This window comes from Lemur catta, chromosome 6 (genome assembly GCF_020740605.2).
Source record: "Lemur catta isolate mLemCat1 chromosome 6, mLemCat1.pri, whole genome shotgun sequence".
Lineage (NCBI taxonomy): Eukaryota > Metazoa > Chordata > Mammalia > Primates > Lemuridae > Lemur > Lemur catta.
The window spans coordinates 18,673,733-18,683,502 of record NC_059133.1 but is presented as its reverse complement, the minus strand read 5'-3'; positions in this window follow the sequence as shown (position 1 = coordinate 18,683,502).

Genomic DNA, 9,770 nt, shown 5'->3' with positions numbered 1-9,770 from the left:
CGGCATTCTCCAGTCCAGAATGTCATGCGTCTGCGTCGTGTCTGTTGCACAAGAGAGCAACCACAGCCTCAAGCCCTGGAAGGGAAGCTTATGACTCTCCTTTGTCACTTCCAGCAGATTCATCTTAAAGGAAGGGCAGCAGGGTCCCAAACTCCTTCTGGGTGGTGATAACCTCCAAAGTCAGTGCTTGGAAAATGCTGAAGGAGACACCAACAATCTGCTTGGTGGTTTCAGACAAGGTACCACGGGGGGCCTGGAAGGCCTGTGATTTAGGCAGCCTCTCAGCAACAAACACTGCTCTGTGCCTTACTGTCCCCGAAGCCAGTTCTACCTCTGGACTTCTCGGTCACATGAGTTGACGGGGGTCTCTCTTTAATATCAGTTAACTTGAGTTTGGATTTCTGATGCTTATACCTGCGAGAGTCCTGACTGATTACAAAGACTCAAGAGTTCCCCCAATATGAAAATATAGTAAACTGCTGTCACCTGGAGTCACCATGCAGGGTAGAAAGATCATTTTTAGATAAATGGGATTCAGCTGTCCCCACTCACAGCCCTTACTCTCTGAGACATTTGTTCTTATTCAAAAAAAAGTTGAATGAGTAATATATTCATGATTCAAAACTCAAAACAATGTGAAAAGTTATACTATCAAAGGTCTTTCTCTACCCACATTTACTCAATTCCCCCCTTCCTTGTGGATATCCACTTTCTATCAGATTTTTCTGAAAAGACAAACAAAACCAAATATCTTCACATTTTTCTTTTAATTTTTGCCCCCAATGCAGCATACTGTGCAAACAGTTTTGAACCTTCCATTTTTGATTTAGCAATGGTATCTTGGGGATGTTTTCTTTATCAATACATAGAAATTATCCTCATTTTTTTTTATACCTGGACAGAATTCCATTGTGTGGGTGTGCCATCATTTATTTAACAAGTTCACTATTTGATGAGCAATCGTGTGGTTTCAAAACTTTTGCAATTACAAGTAAATCCATCATTTCACACATGTGCAAGGAAATCTGTAGGAGAAATTTCAGTGAGTAGGATGCTGGGAACTGCGTCTGTAATTTGACAAATATTGTCATATTGCCTTTAGAACCTTTTATTTGAATATTTTTGTTGGAAATCTTCCCAGTTGCACACACTTCCTTCTAAACCAAGGATGCTGAATGTAAGTTCACCTTTTCTTGTGACTCAGTTGTCCCGGAGAGCATCTGTGACTGTAGATGAGGCACAGATGTGGACTCTGCTGTAGATGGTTTGGGACAGAGGCCTGCTGACTTGGTCACTGGCCTTCTGCAAACACTCTCCGTCTTCGTTCCCTCTTTTATGTAAACACTTACTGCAGGGAGGGCAAGGCTGTGTGCTCCTCTTTCTGCAGACAGCAGAACTCTACTGCCTTCTGCCTTGCCCCCTCTGACTCTACTCTCTTCTTTTGCATGGTCAAGAGTGTCTCCAGCTCACATGGGTTTATGATTGTGATCTTGCACTTTTGTCACTATCTCTTCCATTTTCTCAAGTCTTGTTACTTCTCTTACACTTTTTCTTATCTTTTGAGAGAATCGTGCTTTTATAGATATCAGCCATCAACTGACTACAATATTCCATTTCCTCCTTCTGGCTAACTGACCCATGACAGAAGGGGTTATCCACAGACCTTTGGACCCTCCTGGCCTTGTAACTTGGTGTTCAGTGCAGAATGACCCCATGAGTGGGGGACACCAGCAATGCAGGGGCCAGAGAGAGAGTGAGACAGGAGAAGCTCCAGCTTTGAGAAACTAAAAAATTGACTTAGAAATAATCAATCAGCTTTTATGTTGCTTAAATATACCTTTTATGTCATTTGGAAAAAGAAAATCTTATTTGGAATTACCTATGGGGAGGTATCATAATTTTTTTCAGTACCAGGTATTTAGGGACTTTTGCTTAAAAACTAAAGATATTTCTTTACCTGCTTTCATTATCACTCAGGTTCCTTTTTCTTTCTTTCTTTTTTTAGTTCTTTGTTTGTTACTATAATCACTCCGGTTCTGTTAACGTTGATGGAGCATCTACCATGTTGCAGATACTGTGAGAAGGGGATTTCCTCATAGTTAGCCCCATTTTACTAACGAGGAAATTAAAGTGCAGTGAGGTTGTCACCAGGTATCAAGTGATGGGCCTGGGACTGACCCCAGGGCTGTGACTCCTACAGTCAGCCTTTTTCATACTGACAAAATGGTTATCAACCATTATCCTGTGAGTACAAATTAATTTGTTAGATTTTTACAGTATAAGGCCCTGAGGAATGAAACTCCTGAATTGGCAAGTTCAGAAAAATGGGTGAAATGTCTGGGTTTCTGCCTCAAAAGGGCAGATCCTGGCTGACGTCCGAGCATCTAAGATTAGGGGTGCAGGTGACAGGCAGCAGGAATCAGGAGTAGAAACAGTAAAGAGAGTGGGCTCATATGACACACCCGATCGTTGGTGGAGTTGGAGATCAGCTCTCCCGCACCCGTCACCAGCCCTGGGGAGGAGCACTGAAGTGGCCACCGTTCCACCGGGGGCAGTGAGGCTGGGGGTGAGGGCCCTCAGCATGATTAAGGCTCTGGTGAGCTGTGGCTTCTTAGGATTCTCCACTCCTAGTATCTTTTGCCTCTGGTTGGTGCAGCAAGATGTACTAGGGCTGTGTTCTGTTTGGAAAGAAGCATCTCTCTGGACTTCCCAAGGGGAAAGTCATAGTGGGGCCCAGGGGAAGACCATGTGGGCTGCCACCAGGCTGGGGAAAAGAAGTTTTCATGTTCAATTTTTATAAAAACAATATTTTATTTTATTTTATTATTTTTTTTTAATTTCAGCTCTTCATGGGGGTACAAAAGCTCAGGTTATATACATTGTCCATGTCCCGCCCATCCCCCTGAGTCAGAGCCTCAAGCGTGTCCATTGGGAGTGTGAGGAAAGATGCTCAGTTTCCTTGTTTTGTTGTTGTTGTTGTTGTTGTTGATGTTGTGGTTGTTGTGGTTGTTGAGACAGAATCTCACTTTGTCGCCCTGGGTAGAGCGCAGTGGCGTCATCATAGCTCACTGCAAGCTCCAACTCCTGGGCTCAAGACTTCTTCCTGCCCCAGCCTCCTGGGTAGCTGGGACTACATGGGCTGGCCACGATGCCTGGCTTTTTTTTTTTTTTTCTTCTTCTTCTTCTTCTTTTTGGTAGAGATCAGGTCTCGTTCTTGCTCAGGCTGTTCTTGAACTCCTGACCTCAAGCAATCCTCCCGCTTCAGTCTCCCAGAGTGCTAGGATTACAGATGTGAGCCACCATGACCAGCCTCATTTTCCCCTTTTTTGCTAGTAGCTTTCCTAATGGGTGAGAGGTGGTATCTCCTAGTGGTTTTGATGTGCATTTCTCTAATGATTAGTGATGTCAAGCATCTTTTCATGTGCTTATTTGTGGCCATTTGTGTATCTTCTTTGGAGAAATGTCTACTCAAATCCTTTGCTCATTTTTAAATAGGTTCCCCGCTCCCCAGCACTCAGTCTTGTCACAGACATGGGTTTGAGATCAGATCACCAGCACACAATATAGTCTTTTCTGTGCTTGAAGCGGCAGCAGGAAATGATAAAGGACCCAGGGTCTTGGGCTCCAGCTCTCTCGCTGTCCCTTGCTCATCAGGCTAATATGAGCATGAGGGACAGGAAAGCCTAGAAGACAAACTTCACGTTCTTTAACAATCATTTTGCTCAGGGTCAGCCCAAAGAGTAGCAAGTTCCAAGTGCCACCCATAACATCTGATTTAAGGTGAAGAGTGAAGTATTCAGAGTTGGCCAGGGCTTTGACAGCTGCTAACATAACCTTTAACATGTGTATTAAAATGAATACTGAGCTTACTTCAGTCTTTCATTTCCTCTTAATACTTGAAAAGCTGCAGTTTTGTTTTAAAGTTCCCTCAAAAGGCTCTAGTGGGTAAATTTATTCTTCCGCTTGACTGCATTTGGAACCCTTAAGTAAAAGCCACCTTGAAATAGAAACCGGGAAAATCCCGGGTCTCTGGCCAGGAGAAGAAGTGAAGGTATGTTCTGAGGCTTATTAAATAATTACCTAGTTGTTGACATGCTACTGGGGGGCAGAAAAAAGCCGAGGTGTTGGCAGGCATGAATAGAGATTAGTAAGGATCTTGGGTGATGAGGCTTATAAATGAGGTAGCGCGATTTGGTGTTGCCTGACCTTCAACTCAAGACAGTCAAACCAAGGGATGTGGTCTTCAGGCTCAACCTGGCCTTGGCGTCATATGTCGTTATACTGACTGCCTCATTGATCACGGTCAACTATGAGCCAGTTGTTTGGAGCGTTCACAGCAGTGACTTGGGGAGAAGAAAATGGGGAGTCAGAAGCATAACCCAGCATGAGCTTGCCTTTTTGACACCCCATCTGCAGTCGGAATGAACAGCAGATACGGCAGGTTTCCTAATGTAATGACTCGCTCTGGGACTAAGTCAGAGCTTCAGGGAGGGACGATGTTCTCATTTGGTGATACCTTCGATCAGTGTTCCAAACTGCAGCCTTCTGTGTTCCCCCTTCGAAATTTCTTGTCATGCTGTGTACTGCAGTTGACTCAATACTTTGTGATGACTCTTTAACTTAAATACTTTTATTTCAAAGAGAAACTTCTAGTACTGCTTTTCTCCTGGATTGCCTAGCTTGGTCAACGGTGTTATCATCCACTGGGTGACCCAAGGCAGAAACTTGAGAGGCATCCTAGACTTCTCACTTTGCTCAACACCCCTCCCATGCTCTATTAACTTTATTTCTGACATACACAGTGAATAGATAATTGTTATCCAAGCCAGGGCATGCAAACCAGGGGCATTTTGGGCAGTGAAAAGGACACTGTTAAGAATTATGCCCAGGGTAAACTGTCTGAAGCAAATGGGGGATGTCTGGCCAACCCATGCCGATCCTCTTCCTCCTATCCATTCTCACTGTCACTGCCTGAGTTCAGGCCTTCATACTTATTTGCTTAGACTAGTGCAGTAGCTTGCAATTTTTTCCTTGGCTTCGGTCTTGGTCCTTTCCAACACATCTTACACACTGCACACAGACATTTGATATATCACCTTCCTAAAATCCTCTGGTGGCTGCCTGTAACTTCATGATAAATTTCAAATTCCTTAGTATGGCTTATAAAACTTTACACAGATCTTATTCCTTTTTATCCTTCCAGCCTGTTTGCTCATTCATCTATTCCTTTATTCATATTTATTGAGTGTTACTCTGGGTCAGGCACAATGCTACACTCTGGGAATATAATAATAAATAAGACGGGTTTCTTATTTACAGTGGAGTGCAGAAACAGCCGAGGAGATGTTGCAGTCGAGGAATGTGCCATGGTGTAGCATTGCACCCTATGACCTCGATACTCAAGGTGTGGTCCCGGGAGGTGCAGCCTGAGTGTGCCCTGGGAGCTCCATAGAAATACAGATTCTCAGGGCCCCTGAGGAGCCAAACTCACTAAATCCAAATCTGCATTTTGACCAGATGCCTGGCTGATCACAGTGAATGTCAGCTTTTGAAGCCCCGGTCCACCGAACCACACTAGCTGAAGCACTTGATTTAGATCCCCAGGGGTGGTCACGCCTGGTGGAAACTGGGAGGAGACAGTTTGCTACATGAAGGCGAGGTGGGGACAGGCACACCTCCTGGAGGCATTGGCGTGTGCTGTGGCAGAGGCAAAAGAGAATCTGCTGTTTGGGGTCAGTTACAAATTATTCCAGATTTTGGGAATACAGATTGCCAGTGGTGAATTTATGTCTCTCAGAGACACCCTCTATTCAAGGAAAAGGTTTGATCAAATTTAGTACCCCCATCCCCTTTCTGAGCTCATCCTGAAACACAGCGATTAAGAATGAGTACTTTTGATTCAGAGACAAAAAGCAGAATAGAGGTTGCCTGAGGCTGGGGCCGGGAGGCAGGTAGAGAGTTACTGCCTAAAGGGTAAGAGTTTCTGTTTGGGATGGTGAAAAAGTTCTGGAAATGGATAGTGGTGATGGTTGCATAGTATTGTGAATGCCACCAATTTATACACTTAAAAATGGTTACAGTGGTACATTTTATGTTATGTGTATTTTACCATGACTTTTTTTTAAAAAAGAGTGAGTACTTTGGCATCCAAGAAGACCTGAGTTTCACGTTCCAGCTCTACCACTTCCTTGCTGCGATGCCCCAGGTAAGTCAGGTGACTTCTCGGAGCCTTAGCGTCCTCATGTATAAAACGGGAATAACGCTGGCACCTGTCTTATAGGCTTGTCATAAGGTTTCATTGAAGCAATGCCCATAACACTCCTGGGAGCTTGCTGGGCGATACTTATGCCCATCAAAGCTTGTAAAGCCCCAGGCCCTAGCACGATGCCTGGCCTGGCCAGAGCTGTGCACGGCAGTTATGTTATCTTCCCTTCCTCCTCCTCTCTGACCACACACCCTCAACTGTCTTCTTCCCCTGTGGCCGCAGTGATAATCCTGGCTGCACCTGGAGAGCTTTGTAAAACCCCATTGCTTGTGGCAATGACATCAGAATTTCAGGAAATCAAGCGGAAGCATTATTATTTCAAGGTGATTCCAATGTGCGGCTAGGGCTGAGAAACACTGTTCTACAGTGCAATTCACAAACTTCAGTGGGCAACAGAAGCACCTGGAGGAACCCAATTCCTGGGCCTTGCCTCCAGAGTTTTAAGTTAGTGGATACAAAACAGCTCTCCTGTTTCATTCCACTATTTGTGTGGCTGCTTTTTCCTTCTGTTTGCTGTCTGTGTATTTCTACCCACTTCCTAGTGACCGCTTGCAGACCCACTCCTGAAGTCTTTGCTAAAAACATTTGCAAACAGCCTTCTTCCTGTCAGTGGTCTCGATATTCTCAAACCCGCTCTGGCTTTAGATGCAATTGACCGTGTCTCAAAATTCTCCTCTGAATTCAGAGCCATTGCTCTTTTGGGTTTTCCTCCTTTCTCTTTGCTTCTCCCTCCTCCACTTAGAAGTAGTGACTTCCATGACCATTTCTTGGGTCCGTGTTTTTATCCCTTAAAAAGAGCCCAGCCTCAGATGTGTGCCAGGTGTGGGTTTATAGCTTGTACTTGGGCAATTCACTCAAACCCTGAGCCTCGTTTCTGTCACTGGTTAGTCATGGGTGATGATAATAGTGCCCCTATAAATAATATAGCCTCACACATAACACTCAGCTGTTAGCTATTACAGTGTTTTTTACCTTTAAGATCATTGTAAAATCCTGACCTCAAAGCGAACTCCAGGGGTGGTGGATCTAGGCCACAGGGTGCAGAGGGCAGAGCTGCGAAGACCAAAAACAAAGCACGGAGGAATGAAGCCAGGATTTACCAAAAGGCAAGGAGAAGGTCCCAAGGGTTTTCCAGGAGGCCTGGGCAGACAGGGAGGTGACAGATGGGCTCTGACAATAGGAACTAACCAAGAGATTTCCTGTGACTGCATTAAAATGTGAGCCTGTGAGCTGGTCCATGCACAGGGAGGGGGCTATTAGCCGTGCCAGGATGGGCTATGGAATGGCCCCCGAGGAAAACACAAGGGGATTTCAACCCCATGAGCATGAAAAGAGCAAAGTGATAAGGAACCTGTTATAGTTTGCACCATTTGTAATAGCTGGGTGCAAAACACGACTGTGGGGTGTTACACAGAACTGTCATTACAAGATAAGCTCTCCCAGTGCTGTTTCCCGTCATGATGTTATTCAGCAGGATGGCTCACATGTTGAAATTTGAAACTCCTTGGGTGAAAAATCCCTCTGCAGGCTATACCAGATGTTGCTTGTGTAGCTCCCCAAGCCCCAGAAAGATGAGTTAATCCTTGAAGGAAATTATTTTGAACTTGCATCAAACTCAGAGGCTTTGATCCAACAGGCCATGGCAATTAAAAACAAGGCTATCAGAAGAGCTGTGGGTGGTAGTCCTGTCTCTGAGAAAAGAACAGGGCCACTGGCTGACGGCTGCATTCCAGAACGCCTCCAGATGCAGAGGGCCTCAGTTAGTGTGATGTTGTGAAAATATTGCACTTTAAGCACATGGAGTCACAAACAAAGCTTCCTTGCCCTTTACAGACACTGTAGAAGTATCACCCTCTCCAAGATGCTTCTCCCAAGGGCTCCAGGCCCCACTGACCTCACTCACCTCGAACCTTCTCTTACCCTGATTGCCTGTAGCCCACAGCTTGCCCTTGTTATGCTCCAAATACATTGTTGTCTTTCTCCAGTTACATAAGTTCCTAGATGTCCTAAACCAATTATGTTTTGTATTTCTTTGTATCTCTGCATGCCTAGCACTGTAAGAGGCACATAATAGAAAAAGCATCATGCTCATCTTTGCACCCCTAAAATCTAGTACAGTACCTGGCACATAGCAGAGATCCAATAAGCGAATGAATAGATGCTTATTAAATGAGTGCAATTGTTGGTTGATAGCTAAGTTGAGTAGGCACGAAAAATAAATAAGGGGAGATTTAACAAACATCTCATATTGTTTGCCCAGCACCTCACCCCTCTTCTTCCAGAAGTTTCCCCTCCCTGGCCCCATCTTTGTGGCTCCCACAGGAGCTGACACAAACTGCTTCAGTGAATCCTTCTCTGGGAATTTTTGACTTGGAACCAGAGAGAATGTTAAGATAGAGTCTTTCTAGAGCTCAAAATTTAGGAGCTCTTGGCCTCTATGTTTTTCACCACACAAACTCTAGCTAGAGTGAAGGAAGCTAAGGAAGAGAGTGAGTGGAGCTGCAGACACAGGAAGAATGAAAGAGAACCTTGACGGTGTTTGAGTTCTTGGTTCCATGTGTTCCTGAGCCCTAGGCACATTCCTGTCTTTGGGTTTCAGGGCCATCCCATTATCCCTTACAATGCCCCCCCACCTTTTGCTTAAATGAATTTGAGTTATATCTCTGTCTCTTGCAACCACACAAGTCCTAAATACCACAGAAATGTCTGCTTGCATGGTAGACAATAAAAGAATGGATGAATAAAATCTCATTATGCCAAGTTATGAAGTTTTGCAAACAGGAATTTTTCAAAACTTCCCATTTTTATTTGTGGTTTTAAGAAGTACCTCTTTGCCATTCCTCCAGAGCTAGTGTAGTATTAGCTATAGAGGAGGCATGTGGCATACATGAATGATACAGTTTCTGGTAGGTTGAGTGTTCATTTTTCATTTTCAACAACTTTTTTCCATGTTTGCATTTGTTGAGAAGCTCAGATGCCTGGGCCTGCAGTGGCATCTGTGCATGATGAAAAACATTCATAAGGATTTTCTGAAGTGCAAAAGGGTGATGGGCTCTGAACAGCAGCTACAGACTTAACACCAGAGGATGGTTTTCATGAGCAAGAGCTGGAGAAAGAGCCTTTGCATAGCTCCATGGCAGAGAAGGTGGCTCTAGAAACTAAATGGTGGCCACAGTTTCTGAACCTCAAATGCAGACACATGGCTCAGTACATAGGAGGGAACTTATGGAAACAATGGGAGAGCTTATTTAATGTTGAGTGGCCAGTTCAGCATCTCTGGTTACCGTATTTAGAGAGCTAATCTTTAGCATCAAACCCTTCTCTAGACAGACTTGTTTACTTACTGCCACCCAAATAGCCCATGTTGGTTTTATCCTTGGCAGATTTACTCAGAAAATTGCAAGTGCCAGATACCTCACCCTCCCTTACTTTATTTTTTTCTTTTTATGTCCTACCCATGGTCCAGGTCCAGCTATCCTACCTCCTCCAGAAACTGCTCTTCTGT